We start from the raw sequence: 24,167 nt of genomic DNA on the forward strand, positions 1-24,167 counted from the left end.
TATACAGTATCTCAGAGATCAAGAAAACAAAATCAGCATGACTGATAGCAAAGGGTTCAATCTGTCTTTTTAAATGTGTGAACCGTCATGCTTAGCTGGGAGCAATTCAACCACTGAACCAGAGATTGTTGGTTCAGAACCCACTCGAGTCTGGAGCACAAACTTTACCACTCAGTGCTCAGGGCAGCTGCATTGCTGGCACAGGCCATTTTGGAGGAGACACTGAATTAAGGCCCCACCAGTGGGATGCAGATGTTCCCAAAGGCACCAAAGTCAAGGAAGCTTCCTCTGGAGTTTTGGAAAATTATCGCAGAAGGAATACAATAAACAGACTCTCTGCTCATCATCACATCGTTGACTGTGGGAGTTTTCTGTGTGTAACTTGCTTTCCTGTTTTCTACATCACCATGGCAACTGCAGCTTCATTTTGGGAAATCCTACTGTCATAAAGTAAGGCTGCTTTATTCATAAAAAGCAGAAGTTACAAAGACGAGGCTACAACTGAGTTTGAATTCAAATGTAATTGATTATTTCAATTAATACAATGAAAAGGTCATTCAAGGCAATCGGTTCAGCACAGTAAGTTGGTTTGTATTGTAAACTTTTCAGATAACAGGATACAGACATGGCCACGATCTCCAGCAGCTTCATAATCTTGGCTGGGCCATATACACCATTTTACAGTACCCTTTACACCAATTCTGTGTAGTCACCAACTCAAGGCAAGAGAGTTAATACTAAGAGAAGGATTTCAACCCTGCCTGAGTCAGCAGAAACTAGGTGGGAGAGGAATTAAAATGCACCAGTGATTTAATCATTCAAAATTCAGTCATTTCCAGTTCTGATCATCTGTGCACACAGCTACAGCAGCCTACTGAAACAGTGGGATCCTCCTTTGAACACACAGATTGGAGCCAGATTAGCGTCTTTGAGCTTTAAGCCATAATTTCACCCGCCAGCTCAAACCCTCCAGGTGGAAAGGTCTGTCAACCAAGGCAAGGCTTCAAAAACTCATTGTTTGGGATTGGGTGGAAAGTTGCCCAGAAGTTTGTTATTGAGGCTTGGTGATTCAAATCCTGACGACATCCTGCATTGATTGACATGTTGTTGCGAATACACCAGTGCAGCTTCTTTCTATGGACTGAAATCTACACCCAGCATTTAGCAGCTCAACTCACCAGTTAGGCTGTTGCACTCGACAGAAGCTAACCAGAAAGGTGAAAATTAGCTTTAAAAAAATTAAACCTCTCATTGAAATAAGCCAAACAGCCTCAATTTTTTTTTCAAAAAGCCATGCTTTATAAATTGGCAGGTCAGGAATGGTTTACAACAGGAGTTAAACATCCCACCTAACTACCCACAGCACGAAAATTGGAAACACAATTAGGCCAGATAGACAAATTGTTTGTGAGCACGGATTTCCTCCCGGCTACTACTCAAACCAAACAACGTTAACCCAATCAAAACAAAATACCAAGATAATAAAATGTGAGGCTGGATGAACACAGCAGGCCAAGCAGCATCTCAAGAGCACAAAAGCTGACGTTTCGGGCCTAGGCCCTTCATCAGACCAGCATCTGCAGTTCCCATTATCTCCAAAACAAAATACCTTGCTTTTTGCCCTACTTTCAATCACAGATAATGAAGCAGCACTCCCAAAGAAAGCTGCACACAACACAATTGCAGTGGATTGAGACACATTCCTGGACTGAGGTCAGTGCTACTATGAATGGCTTCTTTTTAATTTCAAGAAAGATGTCGTCAACCTGAAGCCTGAATTTAATCAAAAACTTAACACTCAGACCAAACAATTGGGCTCAGAACACGAAAACATTTAGAAACACGTGCGGCCTACAAAAACAGACAGACAATCAAATTCAGATACTTAAGGGGCCGTGGCAGCCAATGCTCTGTGCAATCAACAAAACCATTAAAATAAGTAGGTAAGGGCAGCACTAACTAAAATTTCATTTCCACGTATTCATAATGCTGTGTGCAGGAGAAAAAAAAAACGGGCAACTAACAGCCAAGCGAAGTCAAAAAGACAGAGTTCACTCAGCAGCAGTGCTCGGCAGAGCAAATGAACTGCAATACAATAATGACAAGGAAGGAATGGTCAAACTGGCAGCTTATTGGTTAGATCTCTTCTGGAGTACAGCATTTAGTCAGTTATATGATCTTCAAGAGCCCCAATCACTAAAGGATATCAGTTCAGGGCATCAAAAGTTGAGAATGTTGTACTGTTCTGACGGTTAATCTTTGATTCACATCGCAACAGATTTTTATCTTGAATACAAAGCTGAAACTGAACAGCAAAGGCCCGAAAAAGGGGAAGAGACTGGACCCAGCAAATCTAGAGATTTTTTCACAGAATGATTAAAATACAGAAATCAACATACCAGTAGAATTACAGAAATGAAAAAAAGGGTGGAATTGTTTGTCAGATAGCTGCTTTGATGGAATGTAGAGGTCCACAGGGTTTTGTGGGATGAAGGAGCTGAGGTAAGCCGTATTGCTTTCACTGGCGGTTGTCTTTTTTCTTAAAATTTCTATCGCAGGATGCTTGCATCACCAACAATGCCATTATTTGTTGTCCATCCCCCAACTGCCCACAAATGGAGTAATTTTCTTGGTCATTCCAGAGGACAGCCTAGACTGAACTGCATGGCTGTGGGACTAGAGTCATATGTAGACCAGATCAAGTTAGGATGGCAGATTTCCTTCCTAGGTTGGTTTTTTTTATGACAATCAATGATCATTTCATAGCACCATTACTGACACTAGGTTTCAATTACAGATCTTTACCAATTGAATTTAAATTCCACCAGTTGCCATGAGGGATTTGCACAAGTCTCATGATTACAAGACAAGGGATATGGATAAGGTGAATGGCAGTGTCTTTTCCCGAGGGCGGGGACATTTTTGAAATGAGAGAGGAGAAAGATTTTAAAAAACGTGAAGGGCATTTTTTTAAAACTGATGGAGCGTGTCGAAAGAACTGCTAGAGGAAGTGGTGAATGTCGGTACAGTTACAACGTTTAAATGACATTTGGGTAAGGACATGAATAGGAAGGGTTCGGAGGAATATGTGCCAAACACAGGCAGGTGGAACTAGAGATAACAGTATGGAGCTGGAGCAGCACAGCAGACCAGGCAGCATCAGAGCTGCAGGAAAGTTGTCACTTCGGGTCAGGACCCTTCTTCAGAAACAAAAAAATTCTGAAGAAGGGTCCCAACCCAAAACGTCGACTTTTCTGCTCCTTCGAAGTTGCCTGGCCTGCTGTGGTCCACCAGCTCCACATTGCTGGAGTCAGAGACAACATCAGTTCTTGCTTTCCCTGGCAGATAGAACTAGTTTGGTTTGGGATCCTGAACGGTGTGCACAGGTTGGACTGAAGAGTCTGTTTCTGTGCTATACGACTCTACAAGTGACAATACCACTCCACCACTACCATCTCAGCTGATTGCTTTTCAGTTTTCAATGCTGTGGAACTGATCACGTTTTAATAAGTGGGTGGATTTGACAGCAAACAGAGGAACACCTGCAACATTAGTTCTGAAGGAAAGACAAAAAAAAATCACAACTATGATAGATGATGCACCACCAGGAATTCAACGTTGAAAGCTTACACAGGCTCACAATAGTCCCTGCTGATTGACACAGCAGACCCAGTATTAAATCTACACCTGCTGCCTCCAGAGGAACCTGGAAACAGCCTGGAATGGAGAGACGAGGGTCTCACAAATGAGCAGAGAGAACACTATTGGCATGGCATGCATTTACATCTCATTAGCACCTAATCCCAAATCAGCTGTATGCAATTTCCTGTTGTCCCACATGGAGAGAAGCTAGACGGCAACACTTCTTGTCATTAAAGTCAGACTGCATACCTGGAAGTTCTAACTCTCCACTTGCTCCTCTAGGCCTCCATCTTAGGCAGTGGTCCCAGCATCTCAGGGTACACGCCACAGGCAATGACCAGAGGTTGGCAGTGGATGCTCGATAATAAGATGTGAGGCTGGATGAACACAGCAGACCAAGCAGCATCTCAGGAGCACAAAAGCTGACGTTTCGGGCCTAGACCCTTCATCAGAGAGGGATGCTCCCCAGGCTTTACCACATCATAGCATATCTCTGCATCATTTAGAATACAGCTGTTCACTACAACACTGTACACTGGGGCAGACAAGCAGCTTGCAGTGTAGTGTTGCTGCCAAGTCACCGTGCACAGGAACATGCACTCAGCTCCTGGATTAGAACAGGATATAATTCTGGGTTCCTTGATTGTTCTCTTAGCATTCACTCACTTGACACTCCTTGAATGCTCACAGCATCATCACTTTGCCCTGCTGCACTTCATTCAGAGTTTAAAGGCTCACAAAACTTTTGACTAGCCTTGTTGTTTATTACAGCCACAAAGCCAGGCAGTTTGTCAAGACTACCAGCAGTCAAGCAGGTGGAGATGTTGCAGAGGGGAGTAGTCCTCAGTCAAGGGTGACAGTCATTAGTGAAGGTGTACACAGAGGTAGTGCCCAAGCTCAATGCAGGAGTACGGATGCAGTCAGTCACAATGGCCAGGTTCAGGGGTTGCGTTTCACTGCAGTCCAAGGGTTGGTCACAGTCAGTCTTGCAGGTCCTGTCCACAGATTTCATAGGTATCACTTGGGGGCTGCACAGAAATCATTTGGGGGCCCAGTAACTCCATCAGTGCTGTCCTTCCAAACTGGTTAGGGCGGTGGGCCACGATTAGTCCTGGGGCTTACGCTCACTGAAAGTCAAGGGATGTGATGGGCAAATTGGGAAAATAGACTGTGGGGATTGGAGGTGGCATACAGGGATGCCGAGGGGACAATAACCGGGTCCGACTCAACACAGTGGGTGGGTGATTACGGTATATCAGCGGAATAGGTTTGGTGGGTATCAGCAACACAGTCACCTCCACCCCAGTTTGGCCTGCAGCTGGGCGGAGAAGATTAACAGTACAGCATAATGGCTGGCATGACTATGTTGTACGGCAGGGGACCAGTAGGCAATGACGGGAGAGGACGACATAAATTTAAGACTTGTGTGGGAACATGTAATAGAGGCAACATGTAATATTGCACTCAAACCCCTACTTGCATGACATGGTTTGTGATGCATACACTGGATTAGATTGCCCATCATTTGATATATGTGAAGGCATTGTGTGGTCCTCCTTGTAGGGCTCCTCCGTGTCCTCCCCCATGGAACGGAAGTCTACTCCAAACCTTTATTTTGGTGGTGTGAACACCAACCGCTCACAAAAATGAAGAACTTGTTCTGTTTTGGACATCCCCCATGCAGGGACATTGGAACAGTGAGCAATGGAGCCATCCACACTGGGGAATATGGGCATGATGGCCATGGCGCTACAAATCATTGACTGTAAAAATTGTTGTTGCTCAAACAGCCTCCCTGTTTGTCCTCAGAACAGGCAGCTGTTTCTTTAACATTTTCCTTTGCTGTTGCTGCCACTGAATCGAAGTAAACGTTTTCAACTTTTCGAAGGCGTTCCCGTATGTGCTGCTGCCACATTGAGCAATGGTATTGTACTATACCAGGCATTAAAAGGAAACAGCAGCACTTGACTGGACAAAATTCAAAGATGGTACGGCACCGAGGGCGAGGAAGCTGCACAGCTTGACTCATGTTGCTCCTGTCGCAAGGGTGGTGGATCAGACAGGCACTGATGTGAAACAGGAATATATTTACAAATGAGAGCTGGTGCTTGCAATAATATGCCACTGTGCCAGGTATGAGACCTCAAATATTTCTTTATCATTCCCCTCCCACTCAGTGCATTATCAAAACAGCAGCTCCCCAGTCATACATGACTGGCTTTAAAAAAATTATGCCTGGAGGTTCCAAGAAAGTGGTGAGTGCTGCTGCTGTCGCTGAGCGTACAATAGTGAGTGTAGGTGGGCTGTGGGTGCGTAGCTAACAGGGAGAGTGGTGGGCGCTTGCATGAGAAAACATGGCAGAGCTCAGAGAGGGAAATCCTGCTGGAAGTGACACGACGAGGTGATTTTTGGTAAAAATCAGTTAAAGGACCCACAGCCAGATTTGCAAATCCTTCCAGGTGAAATATAATTTGCCAGACATTTTCTACAAAGGTACAGAGAACAAAAGTTACAAAACAAAATCTTCAAGTACAAGCAAACATATTACCTTTCTGTTTTAATTCAAACCCGTATCAATGCATGACTTGCTTGCATCTCATCCTCCTATTAGATGTGGCTGCCTGATTTGTGCTGCATATCTCTACTTATGGTTAATTACACTTTGGAATTTGCTGACTCGCAGCAAGGAAATGTCACAAATAGCACTGATCAACTAAAAGCTCAGCAACAAATCTACTCTCATCATCTGAGCCAGTGTTGGCACCACCCCACTGCTTTCAGCGTCCTAAACGAAGAGTGGGGAAAAGCCAAGAATAAAAAGTACAATTTAGAAACAAACATATCCATTCCCTCATCATTGCTGCATCCACCAGATTACTGTACCGTGGAGTGTGGAGTAGAGAGCAGCTACTGATAGGTGAAGCTCAGCACCTTAAACTAAAAGATTGCTGGGATTATAAAGTTGCACACAAACTGAACAGAGCTTTTGCCTTCCTTCCATTCGAAGTACTGGGTAACAATTAGCACAAAAATAAAACTTAAGTAGGCTCTCTCTTAAAACAGTTTGTTCTCCCAGTTAGTGGCTGGTTTCTGTATCCTTCCTCCTACGTAAGCTAGTGAAAAACGTTTAGTTAAGAACATGGTAATTCATCCTCCACACTTCCTCACTTAGATACCATTACAGCAGATTAACTTTAGGGGTTTGGTTAGCTCAACTAAGACAATAAGAACTATGAAGAGAAATGTTCCATTGAGCCCCTTGAGCCTGTTCCATCATTCAACAGGATCAACGGTCTGACATTCCTCACATCCACTTTGCTGACGTCTCCCCATAACCCTCAATTCCCCTACTAACCAAGGATTAATCCATCTCAGCCATAAATACACACAAGGACTCTACCCCCTCAGCTCTCTTTGGCAATGAGTTCCAAAAACTCCCAACCCAATGAGAGAGAGGAGGAGTTCCTCTCATCTCAGTCTTAAGTTGGTGTCCCTTTACTCAGACAATGCCCTCTGATCAAAGGCTGTCTGATGAAGGGAAACACCTTCTCAGCATTTACCCAGTCAAGCCCCTTAAGAATCCTATATGCTTCAATGAGATCACCTCACATTCTTCTAGAGTCCTGACTGTAGTGATTCTGCTCTAGTGAGTAGAATCCTAACCTGTTTAGCCTTTGTTCGTTAGGCAATCCTGTAAGCCAGGGACCATCCTAGCAAGACTTCTCTCAGCTGCCTCCAATTAAAATGATATATTTTCTTAATTAAGGGGACCAAAATTACTCTCAGTACTCCACATGTGGTCTCACCAGAACCATGTGCAGTTGTAGTCAGACTTCCCTATTCTTATACTCCATTCATTCCATGAGTCTTCCCGATTACCTACTGCATCTTGTGTTAGCTTTGTGTCTCATGTACAAGCATCACCAAGTCTATGTTAAAGCTTTCTGTAGTTTTTCTCCATAGAAACGTTTAAATCTGTAGAATCTCTAGAGTGGGGTCAGGCCATTCAGCCCAACAAAATCTACACTGACTCTCTGAAGAGCATCCCATCCAGACCCACCCCAGCCCTGCACCTTCCCCATGACTAATCCACCTAGCCTACCCATTCCTGAACACTATGGGCAATTTAGCACAGTGAATCCACGTAACCTGCACATCTTTGGACTTTCTCCATTTAAATAATATTCTGTTCTTTCATACTCCTTGTGTTAACTCTTAGCTGGTTTGTGATCAGACGGATACTAACAGTGTGCATTCAATTCCTGCACTGGCTGAGGTTATTATGAAGGATTTCCTCCTTAACCTCTCTCATTTCATTGAGGAATCAAGTCAAACCACCACCAACTGACTTCCTCTAACGAGTGTGCAACCCTATGGTCCAATGGAATTATGGTCACTATCTTTTAAGTGATGACTACCTCAACCAAACCCTACTTCACCAATTTATCCCCTCTTTCCATTCTATGAGCTATTCAAATTACCTTTCTTGGTGCTCTACACATTTCTCAGCCCGTACCGTGCAAATTCCTTAAGTTTGTACTCAACTTAGTTGGCCAGGCTAGTTCAGGATCAAGAACTGGGCAGAGAATTCACATGGGCAGCTGGAAGTCACTGCTGGATAATTCCCACCTCAAAATGTACCAAATTAGGCTTCTGGCGATATCAGTGGTAGTGCAAATTTGGGCAACACAACTAACATGAGCCACTTCAAAAGTGATTTACTGCAAAAGGCTAATGAGGCATCATTTCACACAGACAACAGTAACATGAACCAGTTTAAAATAAACTGGTTTACAATATAAACACAAAAGGAGGTGCAAGAAAAGGGGAAGGGAAATAAAAGGCTGGCTAAAATCATAAAAGTATCTGCTACCAGTCATTACTTCAGCCTCCCCATCTCTCCTCCAGTGTAAATGCGCCATTCAAATTAAAGACAAAAGCAGGTAACTCAAATGTTTGCTCTTTCATAAATATTTCACTGTGTTTTCAACATTTTGTTCCCTAGGGGAACACGGTGTGAACCAAGTTAATGAACTGTGCTGTCATGTGAGATTTCCATCGCAATCCCTGCCCTCAGATTTAATTTAAAAGTAACTTTAATGTCCCAAGGTGCTGCACTGAAGCATTTTACAACAAAGTATGACACCTAGCCCCATAAAGGAGATATCTGATCAGATTACCAAATGCTCAAAAAAGGTTGAGAGAATACAGAGATAATGGGAACTGCAGATGCTGGAGATTCCAAGATAATAAAATGTGAGGCTGGATGAACACAGCAGGCCAAGCAGCATCTCAGGAGCACAAAAGCTGACGTTTCGGGCCTAGACCCTTCATCAGAGAGCTCTCTGATGAAGGGTCGAGGCCCGAAACGTCAGCTTTTGTGCTCCTGAGATGCTGCTTGGCCTGCTGTGTTCATCCAGCCTCACATTTTATTATCTTGAGAGAATACACTACAGTTTACGCCCTCGACAGCCACTAGCAGTGAAACAATGAAAATAGGCAAATTGAACATTTATCAGGAACAAACTATGGCATTTCTTGCCAACTGTGCAAGTTAGGCTGAGTTAACCAATAAAGCCCAATACGAAAATTCTCAGTTTGACAAGTATTTGCCGTGTAGCGCTAAACACATGGTTTACAAAACCAATGCATAATGGCCTGTAATCTGAATTGAGCAATCTCCTTGTTTCACTAGATCTATACTTCTGTGGCAAATGTAGCGTGGTTAAATGCTAGTGTTAAAATGGTGGTGCAGAAAATAAAATTGTTATGAAAGGGTGGACATTGGATTGTCATTGTTTGATGAAAATCGTTTAAGTTGAAGAAATTTCAGAGGCTTCTGCTTTCTGTAATTGATCTAGAAATAAAAGAAACTACCACTCAACTGCTTAGTAAAATATTTAGTACACAGCAAGTTTACAGCACTTAGTTTCACTTGAAGTCAGGTGTCAGGAACAAATAATTTAAAACTAAATATGGTTTCTATCTATCTATTAAGAGATGCATGATCGAGCAAGTTCTGATCACAAATTTGCAGTATTGGAAATTTAAGAAAAACAGATTTATAGGAAAATGATTATAGAGGAAGAAAATGATTTTTACAAGGCTTGTATACTTCATGCAATGCCATATTTTCCTGATGGACGCAAATGATCTGACTCATGACTGAAACAAGTCAATTTAGTAAAAACTTAGTGCGCATTTATAATCCTGACATTTTTTAAAAAAAGAAACATTCATCATTAAACTTCTTGCTTGCAGTTGAGTTTAGCCAATTGCAAAGGCAGAAAGAGTTTTCTCAGAAAATAAACACATCTCAAAATGGAATGAAAATAAATTCAATTTCTTTCTCAGGTTCATCTCTGAATTTTGGAGCTGAATTTGATGACTTGCCTATGTAGCGTTCCTTTAACATAGAAAAACACTTCAGTTTGATTGAGAGGTATAAAATGAAAATGAACACCAACTCAGAAGAACTTGCTGGAAGGAAAAGTTGGGGCTATTAAGGAGAGTCTTAAATGGAAGAGGGGATGTTGTGAAAGCCCGAGTGCAATGTGTCTTCAGGTCAGTTCTGAGGTTAAATTTTGACAGATCAAGGGCTATTACGAAAGACAACTTTCACAATATTTTAACCTGCCTTTAATTCAGTCAACTAGCCCATTTTGTGAATACGAAGAAACTGGACTTTGTCTCCACCATCACCCCTCCTAATGCACTGTAGTACTTACACAGCTTTTCAGTCAAGCTGTACCTTAAAGCATTCCACACTCTTTAAAATGTTGTCAAAACCCTAGGCAGCTCCTGCATATTGCACAATTTAAAAGCTGTTCACATGAAAATCAGTGTCCATGATGCTAAGGGATATGCTTCTGCAATTTACACCGAGCTCTACTTCAATAAAGTGCTCAGAAGAATTTAAAAAACGTGCGCACTCCCAAGGTATGATTATTCCTAATGTATCATTATCCATCAGCATCACACAACACCCATACTTCTTAAAAATAAAACCCAACACATTCTCTTCTTTTTGGTTTCGGCAAATTGCAACAAGCCTACCTGTTTGAAAACACTGAAAAATCAATTCTTAGTTCCCATTTTGAAATATTAAAGCTCAAATTGTTTCAGCCTCACAAAGGATTAAGACAATCCTCACAAAGGCACATTAATCACATTTCAAGCAAATCCCTCACAGGTCAAACTGCCGAAAAGGAAGAGCCTTCCTTGGACTATTCTGGTCAATAATGATGATCATATGACTAACTCATTAAAAAGTAAGTGTTGGAGAAACTCAATTGATCTAGCAGTGTGTGGAGAGAGAACAGATATAGTGCTTCGAGTCCAACAGAGCTCTTCTTTGAGTCTCTCTCCACAAATGCTTCCAGACATGTGGATTTTCTCGTGCACGTTCTGCTTTCACTCCAGATCTCCAGGATCTGTAGTACTTCACTTTAATTCACTTAGGAACAAGAAGCAACATGCTGCAATTACAAAGATGCAACACATTCAGTATTTCTTAGAAGACTGCGGAAAAACCAGCTTGAAATTTTGTGCAAGTATCTGAGCCAGTTTATTTAAAAAGGTAATTGAGTTAGTCACTTCATACATTGCATTAAAAAAGGTCGCTAGAAATAACAAGATTGATGATAACTGTTTTACATCCCTGCTGCAGTTGATGGAGAGAGCTTTTACTAAATTATTCATGGGATGAGTGCATCACTGGCCAGGCAGCATTTATTGCCCATCCCTAATTGCCCAGAGGGCAGTTACCAGACCCAAAACACATATGTTAGACCAGGTAAGGATGGCATTTTCCTTCCATAAACGAGACCAATTTTCCAACAGTTAGCAATGGATTCACGGTCATCACTAGATTCCTAATTCCAGACTTTTTATTGAATTCAAATTCAATTTTTTAAATCCCCATCATCTGCCATGGTAGGCTTTGAGCCCAGGTCCCCAGAGCATTACTTGGGTCTCTGGATTGACAGAAAGGGTCCTGAAAAGATAACTGATTTTTTTCTTCACAGATGCTGCCAGACCTGCTCAGCTTTTCCAGCAACTTTGTTTTTATCTCTGGATTAAGGGTCCAGTGATAACACCATTAGGCCAATCTTGGATTCTCCAGCATCTGCAGTTCCCATTATTACTAACATCATTAGGCCAGTTGTTTCTACTGGTATCTGGATGGAAACAGGGAGATTTTGAGGAATGGCTGCCCGACTGATCACTAAATTTAAAAAGAAACCATGAGTGTGTTCAGGTGAAACCTACACGTTTATCTGGGCGAGTGACTGAAGGAGCATTTCAAGTGTAGTTCCTAAGCAAGCTTTAAGTGCCAAGATTCTTGAAACAATTGTGCACGTTCAGTGACTTGAGCTCACGCCTTAAGAACACCGTAATGACAGACATTAGCCCAATCTATGTCTCACTCTTTTTTTGTATCGAGGAAGACCCCTCATGGCCAAAAAGTGTTGCTTTATGAGAATGAAAATCTCAGCAGAGGGGAATCGGGTTTCTTTGAGGATATGTGTTATATGCCTGTGTGCGCACAAAAGGATATGAATGTACAGTATAGGAGATGCAGAGAAGTGATTGACAAGAACAGCTCCAAGGCTGAGAAACTTCAATGAAGAAGATAGGTTTGAGGGTTTGGGCTGTTCCTCTCGGTGAAGAGGAAATCTAAATGAAAATTTTCAAAATCACGTGAGGGCTGGGATAGAGTGGATAGCAAGAAACTATACCCTTTTGTAAAAGGATCAAGATCAAAAACACAAAGTTTTAAGGTATTTGGAAAAGATGCAAATATGATGTATGAAAACAAATATTTTCACATTAGCTTGTTCGGGTCTGGAAATGCCTGGAAGTGTGAAGGAAGCAGATTCAATTGAGACATTCAAGAGGGCAACAAAAGATCAATTAAATAGCAACAACATGCAAGAGCATGGAAAAATTGCAGAATGGCACTACTTCAGGCTGCTCAGTTGGAAGGCAAGTACAGACTTGATGGACCAAATGGCCTCCTCCTGCACCATAACTATTCTGTAAAAGGTTTGTAAGAAAACAACAATTCTGAAAGTTCATGTTTAGAATAAAAGCACAACAAAAGCACCCTCCAACAGACAAGAGTAAAACTGCAATTGATGTTTTCGCTCAAGGGGTTTGCATTTATTTTATCTCCAATCCTTAAACACATTTCAACAAAATCAGCAAAAGCTGTAACCCTGCTGCAGCACTCTCGCCAAACAATTCAAGATTGTTCGGGTGATCCTTCTGCTACGATAATATTATTTTCAGGGGTCAGGGTAGCTGAACTTGTGTTTCAAACATGCAGTGTCCCGGACAACGTACAAAATGCAACACAAGAGATATTCCGATACACAATATTGAGGTGGCTGTTTGCAAACGTTAGCTTTAGCTTGAAGAGCGATTCGCACATTTGGGCTTTCAGCTTTAGTGGACATTTAGAACACAGTCGAAGGTTTTCAGATTTGTAACTGGTCAGAGAAGAGCACAACACAGATGCTGTTTGTTTAACACAATCTCCTTTGTTAGGCAAACCCTATAGAGGAATATTGCCACAACATAGCAGCTAGTCTAATTATATCCAATACCACAATTTGAGAACTGACTGCATTCCAAGTGCCCAATTTGTATGCCCTTCAGTTTTCACGGAGGGTTTGGCAATTCTGCTTCCTGACTAGAGTCGAGATAAAAAAGACTGCATTTTGAAGTCCGAACAGCCATATCTAATTTCACAAGAGGTTACATGAAGTCAACTATTCTTGGAATAGTACTAGGCTGTGGCAAAACCCTGAACTTTTGAGGCTTTCAGAGGCAATAAACTGGCCCAGTTACAAACCACAGACATATTTCCTTGATCAAACTTCAAAGTTTTTACATGTTATAAGTTTCAGGCCATTTTAATGGGATTTTTTTCAATGTTTGAAATTTCATTTTTTAGAAAATTAAAACATTTACTGCAATTCTTAGACACAAGAATTGCTTTTGCTGGACAAGAGTAAAGGGTTTAAATGTACTATAGCTCTTTTAATAGTACACATAACCACATCCTAAAATATTCTGGGGGAGGCGGAATTGCTTGTTGCTATTGTATCGATTTGAATCAGACTTGCTTGCAGGCTGCTGGATACTGTTATGTGGGAAGGATGGCGTTTGTCATCTGCACCTGCGGGCACTGGGTGGGAAGATAGTGTCGTATACAGTGGGGTGAGCATTAAACTGCCTGCTGATTGGCCAGGCAGGCAGCACTCAACTGCTGGCAGAGGAAATAACCTCAACACAAAGCAGGGAAATGAAATATAAAGCAGGAGCTCCCGAAACCAGGAACCAGCTGTCAACCTGCATTAGACAGATTAAGAAAGAAAATTAGAACTCTGTCCACTGTTGCTTGCAGAGCTTCAGTTTCGGACCAACTTTTCTAGTAAGTGATCAAAGACGTCCCTCAGCGATAGCACAGGATAGTTGTGGATTAGGGAAGCTATTCAGTTCAGTGCAGTTTGCTCGCCCAGAAACAAATGTTTAAATCTTCTATTCCCCAGCCCCCCACCGGACCCAGCTCTGCCCTCCTCAATATTCCAAGATAGATGTCTCATGTTGCATTCTATGCATTGTAATGGACGCTATATTTAAAACACCAGTTTAGCTACTTTGGCCCTGGAATATCATCATCACAGGAATGACACCCTAACCGTCTTGAATTGAGGGAAGAGCGATGTAGCAGGATCACAGCATTTGCCGACTTCACTGAAAAGCTTTTAAAAAAAGATCAGAGATAAATAAACATAAACCTTGAAGAAAAGCAGTGATCACAGTTTTGCTGTTAGATCTTTTACAGATTATGTCTATTAAGGGGGTAATCTTGTGAAGTTTTTAATTAGTATCCTCAGCATTTAAAGTTGCTACCTTCTCAGAATCTTTTCACAGAATCTTGGGATTGTTGCGGTACAGAAGGAGACCATTCAGTTCATCTTCATTGACACAAGCCCCATCCCAAGATATTCCAACTCAGCTGCTTGTGTGTTGAATGCCTCAACGCAGAGTCATAAAGCACCAAAACAGACTCTTTGGTCCAACTCGTCCACAACAATCAAGTTTCCCAAATTAAATCTGGTCCGACTTGCCTGCATTTGGCCCATGTCCCTCGAAACCTTTTCTATTCTTATACCTGTCCAAATGTCTTTTAAATGCTGTAACTATACCTACATCTACTATTTCCTTTGGCTATTCACTCTGCATATGAGCCACACTCTGTGAGAACATTACCCATCGGGTCCCTTTTAAATCTTTCTCCACATACCTTAAAAATATGCCTTCTAGTCTTGAATTCCAAAAACCCAGGGAAAAGAGCTTTGCTATTCACTTTACCGATACCCCTCCTGATTTTATAAAGCTAAGGTCACCCCTCAACCGACTGGAAGAAGTCCCAGCCTATCTTTAGAACTCGGACCTCCAGTCCCAGCAACATCCTGGTAAATCTTTTCTGAACTCTCTCCAATTTCATAACACACTTCCTAGAGCAAGCTTTCAAACCAAAAACCTACAAATCAGTAAAGCAGAAAATGCTAACTGAACAAAGCAAATAACACTGGATTTACAGCATTCGCAGTTCTTTCATTTTTTTATTCAAGCTAATAACACATTTGATACAGATCACCACAAAGTAGAGATGGAAGATACATTTCACAAACCAACTTCAGCTTGTTTGTCAACTTCTTTATATAGATTGTATATCACAGCTTTTACAATCTGAAAAATCTAGAAGGTATGAATTATGTTGTAGATTCACAAGCTAAATAAAGTTTGTAGGTTTAGCTTAGAGAGATGCAACATATTTTCTCAACAGAAAATTTAAAAATATGCATGTCATCATATTAGTATCAAACCTGGTGCTACATGCAACCCTTCCCTTGGAATTCTGATAAAACGGTCGTCTGAATTCCAAAAGGATTGTTTGATCTTTCCATCATAGTATATTCCATGCATGCTACTCAGAACATCAGACAAATACTGTGTATAATTTTCATATGTTTCATAGTGTGCAGTTAGTTATGTTACGACAAATTTTCCACAGCAAATACAAGACAAAAACTGGCAGCTCTCCCTGTTTGAATCACCGGTACATGCAATGACCAATGATAACCCCCTGCCATTGCCTGGAGAGAGTGGGTGTTTAAAAATTCAAGGCAGATGCCTCCTTCAAGCCAGTCAACTGACAAGCAAGCATCAAGAAGAAAACAGCACCAACAATGAGCATCATTCATCATATAAATATGATTATTCATATTGCAAACTGTATGAAATGATTTATAGCTCAATTACAAAGGCAGCAAATCTCCAGCCAACCAAAAGATTCTCTTCGTTTCCAGCCTTTTTTTCCCTGAACTGTTTGTCACTTAATATTCCAGAAATTTACAATTTTTAGGAATGGCTGTTTCCACTACTCCGCCCTTAGCTTTTAGCAGAGCCTAATCTATGCAAAAGGTGAACGGGGAGATAGAAACATGTGCAGCATTAGCAGAAAGTAATCTACCTAGCACATTTTGACAAAACTACTAATTCAGCCGGATCTATTTCAAGCTTCATGTTAAGAAGAAACTTATTCACGGTCAAAGGGAAAGGGCAAAGAAATTAAATTGAAGAAGTATCTTCTAAACTGAAGCATGTACCAGCACAGAAACAGTGGGATCAAATGGCACCTCTAATGCTGAAATTCCCAATTGTGACGACCAGCAAAAAATTCTGAAGGGTCCCAACCCAAAACGTCAACTTTTCTGCTCCTCTGATGCTGCCTGGCCCGCTGTACTCCTCCCACTTCACAAGTATGTCTGACTCCAACATTGGCAGTACCTGCTATCTCTGTTAACAACTTTAAGCAAGATTGCCAAATATTTGTGGTAGCTGATTATCAATTTTGTACCTCAAAAATCCATTTTTGCAGGCATATCTTTATTTTCCCATTAAATTTTCCATTTTTACCCCCTCCTCCGTCAGTGGCAACTTAATGGGTGGTGACAACAGCCATACTCTGCCCTTCCCCCACCAAAAAACTTTATTGAAAGGCCACATTTAGGAAAAATGTCATGCACCCTAACAACTGAACATTATCTTAATTATTCTTGTCTTTGCATGCACTTACACAGCTGAAACCACAATTTCAGACCTATCCCTCTTCAGCCTTTGCACTGGTACCTCAGCACAGTTTCAACACCAAAAACCTTAGAGATATACACATTCAACAACCACGCACACCTTTCACACACATTAGTCACACAAAGGGCAAAGTAATTTGATAACTGCAGGTGAACAACATTACTGGATTAAGCATGATCTGTTGCCAAGAACCAAGTCGACAGTAATGTGTGTTAGAACAGTACTCAATGCTTGTATACTTTAAGAACTACAACGATCATAAATTAAGCAGTAGCCAAAGTTACTGTTCCTCAGATATCATGCCAAATGAGTTGAAACCATACTCCTGTCACAAAGATATCTGTCATTTCAAAGCAGTCGAACCTGCTACCAAAAACAGTTCCAAGTAAGTAGGATTAACGGAGGAGGTTGAATTGGCCATGAAAATTCTAAACCGATGTTAAATTTTATTTTTGCTGCTCTCAAGTTTCAAGATTGAAATTCATTTAACATTGTAGTGTCTACTTATCTGGTAAGTTATAAAGATTACCAACATTTGGTGCAATTTAAAGATTGCCAACAATCCCCATCCACACCAAATGATGACAGGTTTTCCAATGACTGCTGAAATGGACAATGAATTGGCTTGGGGGTAGGTGCCAGGGGATGGAGGGAGGTAGGGAGAGTGGGACAGAATGGAGTTCAGACATGGAAGAGAAAAATATGGGTTTCCACCAAAAAAATGTTTTTTTTCACCCTCTATAAAATTATAAACAGCCCTGCAACTTAAGTGTTCAAATCACAATACAGGCTAACCGAAGAATGGTGATACTCAATATCTACAAATTTAACAGACTGCAAAGCAAAAAAGTTTATTTAACACTTTAGATCTAATGCCACAAAGAAAGAAGAAAGTACCAGGGAGACACTGGTTATGGAAGTGGGGCAGGTGATGGTTGCTGCAGAGTTAAAACCAGATCATGATTTTGAACCAGTGGAGAAAGATAATTCTTCAGACCTTGGTTTATTCAGTAAATTAAGAACAATGTGCACAGATTGTAAGTTATACTGGACGACAGCACTAAAATATGTCGAGAACACAACACCAGCTGAAAAATGACAGGATAAGTCAGACATTGTGAAGTCTGCAGAAGGACACAGCGGAATGCCTGACAAGGACATCTGTTTCAATGGGATGGCCCTATTGTCACGGTAAGAGCAACATTCAACTCAAAACGCCACAACAGTAACCTGTTGACAAAACCTTCCCTCTGTTACGAAGGGTACATGTCACAAGAAGGGAAGAATATCATTATTCTAGATTGCATTGAGTGATGCTGAAGAAAACGCTTGATACGACAGGCTGTGTGACTAGACATTCTGAAAGAGTTGTGGAATGTTGCAATGCCCAATTGAAACCGTTCCAGCTGGTTCAAAGTTCAACTTACAGCTGTTTGACAGGTTTATGTACACCAAGGCAGTCAAAGCCGTATTCAGGAATAAAATTTTATGGTGCAAGGCCGATTCTTCAGGAACTAATTTGATGAGGCCTGGCATAGAAACAGCAAGATAGATCAAGCTGCACCTTTATTCCCATGCGCCCACATAATGAACTACACACCTGTCTAGACGTCAAACTCTTTTTCCGCGGCCTCCGCACCTATTTGTTTGAACACAAGTCCAACACACCCCCTTATGGCCCCCTCTCCCCGATTCAACACACCCCATCCTCCTGCCTTCCCTCGACCTCATCGCCAACTGCCGTCTCGATATCAATGGCCTCAATCTGCCCGCCCCTCTCACTCACTTCAACTCCTCCCCCACAGAATGTGCAGTCCCTCACTCCAATTCCAACCTCACCAATAAACCAATGGGTGTACTGACCCCAATTATGACCCCACCCTGATCACCAAACCTTCATCTTCCAGACCATCAATAACCTCATCACCTTGGGAGATGTCTCAATCTCATGGCTCCCTAACCCTGCACCTCCCCTTTGCATCCGCTACCCAAAATTCATAAACCTGGCAGCTCCCCATTGACCCATTGTCTCTGCTTGCTCCTGCTTCACTGAGCTCATCTCCTCCTGCCTCGGCTCAATTCTTTCCCTTCTGGTCCAGGAACTCCTATCCTACCCCCCCACCCTTCCAAAGATTTTCAATTCCCCAGCCCCAACACCTCATTGTCACCATGGGCCCTCAGTCTCTCTACACCTGTATCCATCCTGAGGATGGTTCAAAAGCCCTCTGTTTCTTCCTCTCCCACAGGCCCAACACTCATTCGCTTGGCGGAACGCCATCTAAGGCCCCAAAATATCTTTCCAAATCTGGCAGCATTTCACCTCTACATCTTCTAACCTGGTCCACTGCATCCGTTTCTCCAGTTATTAGAGAGGCCAAGCGCAGACTCGGGGACTGATTTGCAGAGCATCTGTGCTCTGTACACACCAATTAACACCACCTCCTGGTTGCCAGCCAGATCAATGTCCCCTCCCATTCCATTGGCAACTCGTGCATCCTAGGCTGCCTCCACTGTCAAAGGGTACCATTCCTCCTCAGGAGCTTACAGCCCAATGGCCTCAACATAGAGTTCACCAGTTTCAAAATCTCCCCATTCCCGGCCTCATCCTGTGTCCAGCCCCTCTCTCATCCCCACCTCCTTGGCCTAACACAACTTGTCCATCTTAGCAATAACATAGAAAAGTACAGCTCAGTACAGGCCCTTCGGCCCACAATGTTGTACCATGGAATAGTCCTAATCCAAAGTTAAAATAACCTAACCTACGTTCCCCTCAATTCACTGCCGTCCATGTGCATGTCCAGCAGTCACTTAAATGTCACTAATGACTCTGCTTCCATGACTACCACTGGTAAACTATTCCATGCACTCAACTCTCTGGGTGAAGAGCCTCCCTCTGACGTCTCCTTCATACCTTCCTCCTAACACCTTAAAACTATGACCCCTCGTGGCAGTCAATCCCGCCGTGGGGAAAAGTCTCTGGCTATCGACTCTATCCATCTTCTCTCCCATCTATCTGGACCACCCTTCCCACTGGTCAATCTCTACCTGCATACACCTATCACCATCCCACCTACCTTGCCCCAGCCCCACTATTTCTAAGCTCACTTCCCTCTCTCCCAGCCTAAAATGTTGACTTTCCTGCTCCTCCAATGCTGTCCGACCTGCTGCGCTTCTTCAGCTCCAAATTTTATTGAAGCTTCAAGAAGTTATTTGCCAGTTATTACAATGAGCAACTTTTCTACAGGAGGTTTCTCAAACATATGGAAAGCTTTTAACTATTAGAAAAAGGAGCTGATCTGGCTGGCAGCAGTCACAAAATGCTAACAGTCAAGTAATGCTAACAGTCAAGTACAGTAGGTAATAGGGAAAACCAATGGAATGTTGCCTTCATTGCAAAAAGAGAATACAGAAGTAGGGAGGCTTTGCTAAAACAAAACAAGGCACTAGTCAGACCACGATAATAAAATGTGAGGCTGGATGAACACAGCAGGCCAAGCAGCATCTCAGGAGCACAAAAGCTGACGTTTCGGGCCTAGACCCTTCATCAGAGAGGGGGATGGGGGGAGGGAACTGGAATAAATAGGGAGAGAGGGGGAGGCGGACCGAAGATGGAGAGTAAAGAAGATAGGTGGAGAGGGTGTAGGTGGGGAGGTAGGGAGGGGATAGGTCAGTCCAGGGAAGACGGACAGGTCAAGGAGGTGGGATGAGGTTAGTAGGTAGCTGGGGGTGCGGCTTGGGGTGGGAGGAAGGGATGGGTGAGAGGAAGAACCGGTTAGGGAGGCAGAGGCGGGTTGGGCTGGTTTTGGGATGCAGTGGGTGGGGAGGAAGAGCTGGGCTGGTTGTGTGGTGCAGTGGGGGGAGGGGATGCACTGGGCTGGTTTAGGGATGCAGTAGGGGAAGGGGAGATTTTGAAACTGGTGAAGTCCACATTGATACCATATGGCTGCAGAACACCTCCGCTCAGTTCGCAACAAACAACTGCACCTCCCAGTCGCCAACCATTTCCACTCCCCCTCCCATTCTCTTGATGACATGTCCATCATGGGCCTCCTGCACTGCCACAATGATGCCACCCGAAGGTTGCAGGAACAGCAACTCATATTCCGCCTGGGAACCCTGCAGCCATATGGTATCAATGTGGACTTCACCAGTTTCAAAATCTCCCCTTCCTCTACTGCATCCCTAAACCAGCCCAGTTCGTCCCCTCCCCCCACTGCACCACACAACCAGCCCAGCTCTTCCCCCCCACCCACTGCATCCCAAAACCAGTCCAACCTGTCTCTGCCTCCCTAACCGGTTCTTCCTCTCACCCATCCCTTCCTCCCACCCCAAGCCGCACCCCCAGCTACCTACTAACCTCATCCCACCTCCTTGACCTGTCCGTCTTCCCTGGACTGACCTATCCCCTCCCTACCTCCCCACCTACACCCTCTCCACCTATCTTCTTTACTCTCCATCTTCGGTCCGCCTCCCCCTCTCTCCCTATTTATTCCAGTTCCCTCCCCCCATCCCCCTCTCTGATGAAGGGTCTAGGCCCGAAACGTCAGCTTTTGTGCTCCTGAGATGCTGCTTGGCCTGCTGTGTTCATCCAGCCTCACATTTTATTATCTTGGAATCTCCAGCATCTGCAGTTCCCATTATCTCTGATACTAGTCAGACCACGAACAGTTTGGCTGCTTATCCAAGGACAGATATACTGGCCTTGGAGGCAGTCTAAGGAAGGTTCACTAGGTTGATACCAGATTTGGAGGGACTGTGCAGCAATTAAAAATAACAATGAGCAATTGAGACAATAAGTTTTGAGGGAACTTGACAGGTTAGATGCAGTGAGGTTGTTTCCTCTTGTGGGAGAGTCTAAGACGAGAGGGCACAATCTCAAAGTAAGGTGTCACTCAGTTAGGAAAGAGATCAGGAGGTTCCCCCCCTCCTTTTAACAAGATACTTACGTAGTATTTGCACTTCAAGCCTTTGAGGAAATCAATCTGTTGGTCAAGTAGCCCTGATTTTTCAAGAATAATTTTCAAAATGTATTCAGGTCTTGAAACAGACAAGTTACCAGGCTGGTGTGGTTATAAACTTCAGCCTGCAGCTCTGCTAGCTTCCAGTGGACAGCTGTCTTTTCAAACAAGGAAAAATTTGCTTACATTTTTTGAGAAACTTAGAACATAATAGATTTTCTTTATTATATAATCACAGATTACGGCATAAATCCATTAAGTCAGAAGTCACACAACACCAGGTTATAGTTCAACAGGTTTGTTGTGTCGTGTGATTTCTAACTTTGTCCACCCCAGTTCAACATCAGTACCTCCATATCATAAATCCATTCGACAGGCTTACTCCGAATAGAATTGCTTTTGGAAGGAAAGGGAAATATTCCCAACTGTTCACAACCTACTTGAGAATAGGTAAGGATTGCTAAATGTCCTTGCCTCAAGCTGTGTATAGACCATCTGATATCACTCTAGGTTCTGCAAATTCTCACATGTTGCAAAAGATGGAACTGACCATTGGCCATTTCTCAGCAGCTTTTGACAAGACTCCTCCAAAGCAGCTCCATGATGCAGGGCAATGTGCTGCACAGAGTTGTTCCTGAAGAATGCACAGAGATGAAAGTCATCTGTGACTGGGGGGTCCTTCAACTCTTTGTTGATGATTTCTGGTCTGCATAATAGCCGGATGGCTGTTAGTGCAAAGTGTGGTCCTACACAGAGTGCTGCAGCTTGCCACATGCCTCAGGATGATGTCCCAAGTGATACACTAGAAATTCTGGTAGCTTCTGCGGTAGCACCAGGTCACTGTCTAAATCCTTCAACTGCAGTATGCTGAGGGGCTGGAAGCTTTCAATCCTACAGACTGAATGCTCAAGAACAAATTACACTGAGGATTAAGAGAACGCAACAAACTTTATTCCTATTGCTATTTCCATTCTTTAACATTTCAATTTGAAATTTGCTGTCTGCATGCTGTGTGCCTGACATATAGCGTAAGTTGCAAATTTTAAGATTATTACACTACACTGAGGCTCCCAAGGGTGGAACATACTGTACAGAGGACAGCTGAATTTTATTGTCACTACTGTTAAGTTTTAAAATTGAAAATGACAGAAATTTGATTAAAAAACATTGAGTAAATATAATATCAGGGGAAGAAAAGACTACATACCCATGCCTTTCTAATCGCATTCAGAGGGCAAGTGACTTCTCAATGCAGCACTCAAACTGGATCTCCTGCAGCAGGACAAGCAAAGAGCAGCTGCCCCACAACCAGATGGAAGGAGATTTCCAAATCCACATATTATCACATATGGATCAGGAATGCTGATAAAACGCCACCACCGTTTTCTATAATACCTTAAGTTAAAAATCTATTATAACAGCTGACTCATATGACATGTAACCAAACTAAACAGAAAATACTCAAAGTGAATCAAAAACGGGGATATTACTCAGACAATCCAGTTCACAGCAGGAAATGCTGGAGCAACCGAAAATCTTCAGTGTTTCACCTAACCATATGAATCCTCTTTTCAGATATTTACAGTTAAGGAAATAGTTACAACAGTCTCTGACATAATTAGTTTAGTGCATTCTCCAAACCATTGAAGCTACAAGCAGACTTTCCAAATGGTGAGAGATTAGAGATGCAGAGATAACTGGGTGTCATTGTGCAAAATTGTAATTAAGGCGAGTATGCAGGTACAGCAAGTAACTAAAAAAAGCAACAGAATGTTGTTTATTGCGAGGGGCATTGAATACAAAAATAGGGAGGTTGTGCTTTGTTTATAGATGGCACTGATGAAACCACACCTGCAAGTGTGGTGAATAGTATTGGTCTTCTTATTTAAGGATGAATGTAAATGCATTGGAGATGGTTCACATTATTTCTTGACTAATAGCTAGAACAGGCAGGACGTCTTATGCAGGCAATCTTGAAGAGGTTAGGCTTGTAATTGTTGGAAGAGGCAGATTGGTTGAAAATTAAAATCCTGAGGGGTCTTGACAGGGTAAGGTGCAGGAGGAAAGTTTCCCCTTTGACAGAATCTACAACTGGGAGTTAGTCGATGTTTAAAAATAATGGCTCAGCCAATGAGAAAACATTTTGCCTCATGTTTTCAGAGTGTTGAGTGTTTCTGCAGGAAGAGAGAGTCCTTGAATATTTCTGAAGGCAGAGGTAGATAGTTTCTTAATATGCATGGGAATGAAAGGTTATCAGAGGTAGTCAGGAACATGGATTTGATAACATGGCTGGCCTGATTATAAGCTTACTAACTGATGGTGCAAGTTTGAGAGATCAGATGGTCTACTTCTCGTTCGTATGTTTGATAAAGTTGCTCAGGATTAACTATACAAGTT

The 24,167-nt window shown here is 42.6% G+C and overlaps 1 protein-coding gene across 5 annotated transcripts in view; it reads right to left on the minus strand.

The window, feature by feature from the left end:
* acsl4a (acyl-CoA synthetase long chain family member 4a) overlaps window positions 1–24,167 on the minus strand; it is a 90,429-nt gene that overhangs the window by 58,602 nt on the left and 7,660 nt on the right. The window lies entirely within an intron of this gene.

Source organism: Stegostoma tigrinum, chromosome 15 (assembly GCF_030684315.1).
Source record: "Stegostoma tigrinum isolate sSteTig4 chromosome 15, sSteTig4.hap1, whole genome shotgun sequence".
Lineage (NCBI taxonomy): Eukaryota > Metazoa > Chordata > Chondrichthyes > Orectolobiformes > Stegostomatidae > Stegostoma > Stegostoma tigrinum.